Source organism: Heterodontus francisci, unplaced genomic scaffold (assembly GCF_036365525.1).
Source record: "Heterodontus francisci isolate sHetFra1 unplaced genomic scaffold, sHetFra1.hap1 HAP1_SCAFFOLD_157, whole genome shotgun sequence".
NCBI classification, from domain to species: Eukaryota; Metazoa; Chordata; class Chondrichthyes; order Heterodontiformes; family Heterodontidae; genus Heterodontus; species Heterodontus francisci.
In genome coordinates this window covers 4,512,152-4,520,452 of record NW_027140118.1, presented here as the reverse complement: position 1 = coordinate 4,520,452, position 8,301 = coordinate 4,512,152, and positions in this window count along the sequence as shown.

Here is an 8,301-nt window from a genome sequence, read left to right as displayed (position 1 = left end):
GCGCAGGGGAGTGAGGGAAGCATGTAGAGAATCAGAGGGGGAGAGCAGGGGTAGAGGAGAGGCAGAAACAGATGGACAGCGACACACAGCGAAATAGAGGGAGAGCGAGAGAGAGAGGGAGAGAGACAACAGGAAATGACAGGGTAAACACATGCACAATTCCCATTCTTCAGCTCTGTGTCAGGGGATGTGTTTGTAAGATGGGGTGTCACTGAGAGATTGTTTTGTGTTAGTGAGTGAGGGAAAGAGTCCTGTGCTCTTGCTGTGTTTTATTTCTGTTCAAAAATGCTTTGCTTTCTTTGAATCAATTTTATTTCTCTTATTCCCAAGAAGAATCTTTTTGGAAACTGCAGTTTTGATGATGCGGAGGGGAAATCTTCTGGCCACGTGGAATCGTCAGACAAGTACTTTAACCAGAGAGGTAAGTAATAATACATATATATGTGTCATTGTCAAATTCATTTCCAGATATAGAAAAGAAGACTGTGTGTTTGCAGGGCTGATAGAAAAAAATATCAAGTGCTGGAAATGCTCAGTATTTCCAGCACGTTGTTTTTTTTCAGAATTCCAGCATCCGTAGTATTTTGGTTTTGTGTTTTTCAGGGGTTTGCGATTTTATTTTACCACAAGGGATGGGCTGGAGGGCGCTCCGATGCAAAAAGTTTGGGAAGCGCTGCTCCAGAACAGTCAATGTAATCCCGTAGATTTCCCTCTCTATCTCTTGCTGCAACCTGTTCCCTGCACCTTCCTCCATGTCCTTAGCTCTGTTTCTTCACATCTTTAAATCACTTTCTCTGTATCTCTCCACATACTTTCCATCTCTGGCCCTCTCTAGAGTCTCACAAGTTTTCATTTTCATTCTCTTTCTGCCACTCTCTGCATCGTTATCTGTCTCTCTCTCAGTCCATTTCTTCACTCAGTCACTTCCAAATACCTGACTCTTTCCATCTTTGCTCCTCCTTTCCTGAAAGATTATCCCTGCATTTCCACCCCCACTGCCCCGGGGCACCACTCGTTATTATGTTAACACATCTTACATTGTATCTCTGCCCCTCCACTTCTTTCCATCTCTGCGTCTCTCAATATCTATACCGTTGCTGTGTTCACTCTCTGCACCTCCAGCTGTCAAGGTAACTCTGTTTCCTCTGTTCTCAGTTTCTCTCTCACTGGTTTCTGACTACCTGCATCTCATTCTCCATCTCCCTTTCCATTTACCTTTCTCGGTGGTGGATTTGAACTTGCTGCCTTGGTGTTGTACAGGGTGATTGTGAACAGGGATCCTGCTTTCCATTAGTTTAGCTCCCATTGAGGTAAAAACAGGGGAGAGATGCTGAACGGACAGCCGATTCACAAACACCCTCCTTCCCTCCATCCTGGTTTGCACTATTGGCACCAAGTCCGAGTCCAGCCAGAGTTTCTTTGTCTCTCTGTATACCTGCTCCATGACTGTCTCTACCTGTCTTCTTGTGGCTCAAGGAGGGAAGGGACTGATCAGCCATGATCTAACATGGGTGGAACATGCTCAAAGGGCTCAATGGCCTCCTCCTGTCCTTGTTTCAGTCAATGTGTGTGTCTGTGTGTGTCCTCCTCTGCTTCATTCCCTGAAGCTGACGGGAGAACAGGTGAAACGCCTTTTTGCAGACGGGGATGTGTCTGGGCTGGGATGTTCCTGTGCGTTAAAGGCTCAGAATGCCGTTAGCCTCTGGGTGTTGGTCATTGCTCTATGCCCGGCCCTGCCGTTGGCCGTACATGAGTTAAAGTTGCCGGGGGTCCGTGAGCCAGTTGATGGAATTCCAGTGGCTTACCCAGACCAGGAATTAAAGAGAATTATCAATTGTCGGGAGACGGAGCCACACCCAGGAAAGTGATGGAGGTTGCAATTACACGGGATGGGGTTGGGGGGGTGGGGTGAACGGGGGCGGACTGTTGACTGGGATGGAAGTTACATGAGGGGCGAGGGGTGGGGATGCTCACGGGGGTGATGGTACATGATGGGAATTAGTAGAGTGGGGCATTTAGAGGACAGGGAGGGTATTTAGAAAGGAGGCATTTACAGTGGGAGCAGTGGGAAGAAATAGAGGGCAATATTTACACAGGGAATTAGTTATGCTAAAAATGCAAGGGGAAGGATTCTCCAGGTTTAAAACTGGAGGGGGAGGATACTCCAGGTTTAAAATGGGAGGGGGAGTGCATATTCTCCAGTCTGTTCATGGGGTGTTTAGGTGTGGGAATTTTTACGGGGAGGGTAGGGATTAATTACATGGGGGGGCCTGTTCACAGGAGGAGCATTAGATGGGAGTCTGTTCACAGGGGTTTTTTGATGGGAGTTTGTTCCTGGGGTTATTTAGATGGGAGCTTGTTCCTGGGAGTGCTCAGATCGGAGTCTATTCCCAGGAGGGGTATTTAGATGGGAGTCTGTTCACAGGAGGGGTATTTAGATGGGAGTTTGTTCCTGGGGGTACTTAGGTTGGAGTCTGTTCAGGGGGTAATTAGATGGGGGAAATGTTCACAGGAAGGGTATTTAGATGTGAGTCTTTTCCTGGGGGTATTTAGATAGACGTCTGTTCCTGAGTATATTTAGATGGATGATCTGTTCACAGGACGGGTATTTAGATGTGAGTCTGTTCCTGGGGGTATTTAGATGGGAGTCTGTTCACAGGAGAGATATCAGATAGGGGTGTAGACGAGGGGTAATTAGATGGGGGCGTCTATTCAAGGCCTGGGGGGGGATTCGCAGTGCAGGAATTTACCAGGGGGGGAAATGTTGCCTTTTTTAAACATTGAGTTGGGAGTGGAGGACATTTGCGGGGGGTAGAAATAATTTGCGGGGGAGGGAAGAAATTTATGGGGGGGGATAAATTTGCAGGGGGAAAATTGTGACGGGGGAATAATTTGCTGGGTGGAATTTTCAGCATTCTGAATGCACATCTTGACTCACTCTTCCATCAGTAAAAACACCCAATCCCCTTCTAATGGCACCTTCCCATGCAAATACTGGAGATGAATCACCTGCCCTTTCACGTCCTCTCTTTCAACCGTCAGGGCTGCAAGCACTCTTTCCAGGTGAAACAGTGATTTACTTGTACTTGCACAGTGGTGCAGTGGTTGGCACCGCAGCCTCACAGCTCCCGCGACCCTGGTTTAGTTCTGGCTACTGCCTTTGTGGAGGTTGCAAGTTCTCAGTGTGACTGCGTGGGGTTCCGCCAGGTTCTCTGGTTTCCTCCCACAGTCAAAGACTTGCAGGTTGATCGGTAAATTGGCCATTGTAAATTGCTCCGAGTGTCGGTAGGTGGTCGGAGAATGGTTGGGAATGTGGGGTTAATGTCGGATTAGTATAAATGGGTGGTTGTTGGTTGGCACAGACTCGGTGGGCCGGAGGGCTTTTTTCAGTGCTGTATCTCTAAATAATAAAATGTTGTATTCACGATCATTGTCCTTTACACTGAGGAAACCAAACACATGTTCAGTTTTGCTGAGCTCTTCCAATAAGACTGCAAACGTGATGCTTAGCTTCCAGTCACTTGTCATTATAATTCCCTGCCCCATTCCCATACTGACCTCTCTGTCCAGGGCCTGCTCCACGGTCTCAATCTTCCGGAATCAGCAGCAACTTCAAAAGCGCACGTGATAACTACTCCTCTATTTGTTTTTGACAGCGGGGGTTAGGAATGATTCCGCTCTCCATTCAATCATTCATGCCTTCCACCCTATCACAGTTATTCTCTTCAGTTCTTTTATTCCTTTCCTCTGTTCCCCTTTTCCCACCCTCTGTTCTTACTTAAATACTGGTGCAACAGGACACTTTATCGTTCTGGCGAAAATTCTCCAGCCGGGAATTTTAACTCTGTTCCTCTTTCTAAAAATGCTACCTTGACTACAAGGCAGTTTCAGCACTTGCTGTTAATTTCTCAGCTTCCACGCTTCCGCAGGATTTTGCCTTTTTACAGAAGGAAATGTCATAGAATGTTATAGAAGAAGTGAGGTTGCAATTGAATGCAAAGAGAAAGAAATACATGCAATAGAAACATGACTTTGGAGAGGCTGGCAAAAAGGGGCCATGAGGGGATGAGGAAAGTGATCTCATTAGAAATACATTTTGTAACTTGCTGCCTTGCTGTCGAGGGCAGCCACCTCGATTGCCATGACCACATCACTGTTTTTCTTGCCCAATTTTGCTGTATAAGCCCACTGCAGAGCGGCAATGTGTTTCTGAATCGTACCTCTCAGAAATGCCGCACAATTATACTCCATATAAGGACTGTGTAGCTTTGGAGGGTAACTTGCCAAATCATTGAGGGAACGTAATCACTCAGTGAGACTGTCTGGAGAATCAGAACACAAAGACACACTGACTGGTAATCAGAAGTTCCAAACATTCACCATCGTTGAACTGTGCAGGGAGGGATGTGATGTGTTCCTTGTAAGCATTACAGAATGTGTTTTATAAAAGGTGATCACTTGGAATCAACAAAGAATTTCCATTACCGAAATATATGAAATGCAGCTCACAGTCTGCAGGACCTCAGAACAGTCACTGTGTGTTTTGCTGTTCTGTTCAACTGAGAGGAAGCGCCTGACAATGTGATGATTTCTGTGACATCAACAGACTGCTGTAGGACATTTCACCTCGGACTTTGAACTTAGCTACATAAAATCCATAAGGACAAAGTATCGGGGGAAGAATGTGACAGCTTAGTGACTGCAAATAAACTGATCTCTTATTCCAAAGACTGACTCACAGTACAAAGATACGGTAATCGGTGAACACTTTCCAAAATGTAAAACCCAAAATCAACAGGTCACGATAAATGACTAAGTTCAAATCAATCAGCAAAGTTAGGTAAAGCAGGAGCATCAATTCTCCCTGTGGTTTTAAAGTAAAATAGATGAACTCGTGAAATGTTCAGGCTGTTTTCTCTACCTGCATATATAGGTTAATGAAACAGCAATACTGTTAATAATCTAGTCAGGCGAGTGAGGCTGTGTTACTGTAAACGGTTAACTCCTTGTGATCCAATCAACAGGAATGTAGCCTCTAATAATGTCATTTGTTAACTCACTATGATTCAATGCAAAGATGAGAGCTGAAGGTAGATGATTGTTTCAATAAACTGACCACTGTAACTCAATAAATAAAAATGAATGTCAGCCTGATATATCCGGGAGTAAAAGTAGACCTGGAGAATGAAAATAGCCTGAAGATCGAATGCTGATCAATCAATTAGCACAGCTGAGGTTTCACTATAAAGTTACCACAAGTAGAAAACCTTGAAATGAATTCATTCCCCGGATGTGAAACAGCAACTCTCCTGAAATGGACATTTAACCAAAGAATTCACAAACTGCATTGGAAGCAGGCTAATAACTTTGCCATCCACTCACTGGTTTCTGCAGGGATCTCGGGTCCTGTCATAATCTGATAGGTTTGTCCCCCTGAGCTATGTTTTGCACGTATCAAACAGACTGACAATACAGTAAGTATGAGATATGTGTGTTGACAGCAACTGTTTGCCACAGCAACTTGAATTACTCGTACATAATGATGGAGGTTTAAGATGTTTGGTTTGGGTCTCTTGTATCTGTGAGAAGCCGGCCAATCCTGTAAATCATAAATACTGTTACGTATTCATTGAGAGATACAGCACTGAAACAGGCCCTTCGGAAACCCACTCTGTGCCGATCAACAACCACCCATTTATGCTAATCCTAAATTAATCCCACATTCCCTACCTAAACTCGGGGCAATTTATAATGGTCAATTTACCGAACAACCTGCAGGTCTTTTGCTGTGGGAGGAAACCGGAACATCCGGCAGAATCCCACACGGTCACAGGGAGAAATTACAAACTCCGCACAGGCAGTACCCAGACCTAAACCCGGGTCACTGGAGCTGTGCGGCTGCGGTGCAAACCACTGCACCACTGTGCCGTCCTGATTAGCCATTAACATTCTGAAAATGATGCAAGTAACGAAGGAACATCCAGTAAGCACTTATATTCGGATGTAACTTATGCCACACATGCAGGATCCTGTATAAACGTTGAAATTCGAGGATTTCCTTGTCAACACGGTAATTTCCGAGTATCTCTGTCAATAGATAACATTAACGGGACACAATAAATACTGACAGTTGCAAGGTCTCCTGTAACGAAAATCTTATGGACACAGAAGATATTACCAGACTCCCAGATATTCTTTTCAAATGCTGTCACTTCAATGGACAAATTGTATTCATTGATAAGCAATCCCAGAACTGTCTGTCGATAACATAAATCCAGAGGTCTATTTGTAAATGCTGAGAATGCCCTACGATTCTGTAAAAACTAGTACATAGTCTCACTCCCAGTATTCTCTTGCAAATAAATTCTCGCACCCGAGGGATCCCCTGCACACACAACTCCCAATCCAGGGATGTCATGTAACTGTTCAAACGGCGAGATGCAATTACCGCCAAGAGCCGCGAATATACGTTGTTAAATGAGAAAACAAATACAGTAAAGCATGCTTCAGACAGTTACTAACTGGATATTGTAGTGTTTTGACAATTGTATTGTACATATTGTTCACTTGAGGCTACCATGCACACACGAGCCAGCAGATGGCACTGAAAGAGAAAGTGAAAGAAAACAAAGTAAAGAAGACTCCATTATGTTCAAGAGTTTGCTGACTCGGTCCTCAGTCTTTTCCTCATATGTCTTATTAAACTCTGCTAAACCACAGGCCAGTCCAGAGACCATCAGAGTCGTTGATCCTTACAAGGAACAGGCAGCAGTAATGAGGTGGTTAATGAAACAAAAAGACAGTAGTTTACTGAATTAATAGTTGGAGATGGAGGCTCACCAGGAACTAACGAGCAGAGATAGCACAACCTGTGGACACTCTGAACAGCCATATGTATCATAATTTCTATATATACTATATGGCAATTTGAATATACACATTGAAACTCCCAGAGCATACTCTTCCAGCCTATTGTTCTCAGATGTTGATCCATTCTCTCCCTCTTTGTAAAGCTACAGGTGCCTGTCAGTCATTGACGCAATAGTAGAGTAACATTGCAAGGAGAATCTTATTGATATCAAAGAGAAACCTCGCAGTGACACAAATAGGTCCCTTGGAAAGTGCCATGAATCACAGTCACTAAACAAACAAGGTCAGTAACATGCTTTCTTCTGAACACGTTATATGTCAAACGGTGTACTTGCCCAGATATTGCACAGACATGAATTGAAACTTCCCAAAGCCCAGAATATAATTTGATTGACTGTTCCACTGGTGAAAACTGCACAGCGCAATAGTTACATTGGTATTATACTGTCCATATCTGCCTGTGGATTCTGAACAGTGTCATGCTTGCATTTAAACAGTACTGCCTCCCTCTGCTGGTGAATACTGCACAATACAATTGTTGCATTGATACAGTAATACCTCCATTCTTTTGTAGGTGTGACAGTGCAGTATTATATTTATATAGCAATGATGAGTGCAAAGACTACAATGATGTAGTAATGTCTACCTCATTTGGTGAATACCAGCTTACACCTCTGGTGGGGAAGACTAAACAATGCACTGGCTACATTTTCACAGTGGTATCCTCGTCTCTTTGGAATACAGAATAGTGCATTGCTTATTGTTACGATCAGGTGACGAGGGTCACACTATACCCCAATTGTCCTTCTTCTCATTTGACCGCAGCAGGGGTTATTCCTTTCTAATCACTGGATGTACTTAACACTCGAGTGAGTGTTTTACCTTTATCCTTTGTTGTGATCGTAAAAGAACCAATTGGACAAGTTTTCTTGAGTTTAACCAAGGAAGAGGTGAGTTTATTATACTCAATAATTAAACGTTTAAAGTCGGTTGCCAATCCATGAATTTAAAAAAATCCCCTTTTTATAGCAGGTTTTCTTGACATTATGTTTAATATCATAATGCTTACCGCCACTGGTAGATCCACTTCCATAAACTGCACCAAAGGCTCCAACTGATGCAATATGTGTTTATCCAGTATTTCATAACTGTTTCATGGTCAAGAAAATAAATGTGCACGGCATCTATAGAATGGCACAATGAACATCAACTGGCCACTAACCATAAACGGACAGTATTTTCATAAACTGACCTCCTATGGACAAACTGAACAAGTTCAAATAAACTGACCCCGACCACACATCTGAACTATTCAGAAAATGCTGCGTGACTCACTAACTTAACAGGTCTCTAAAGCGGACACATCGCAGCAAAATACATAACCATCGACATTGATTTGTTTTGCGAAAAGTTCTCTTCTTTTCTTCTTGT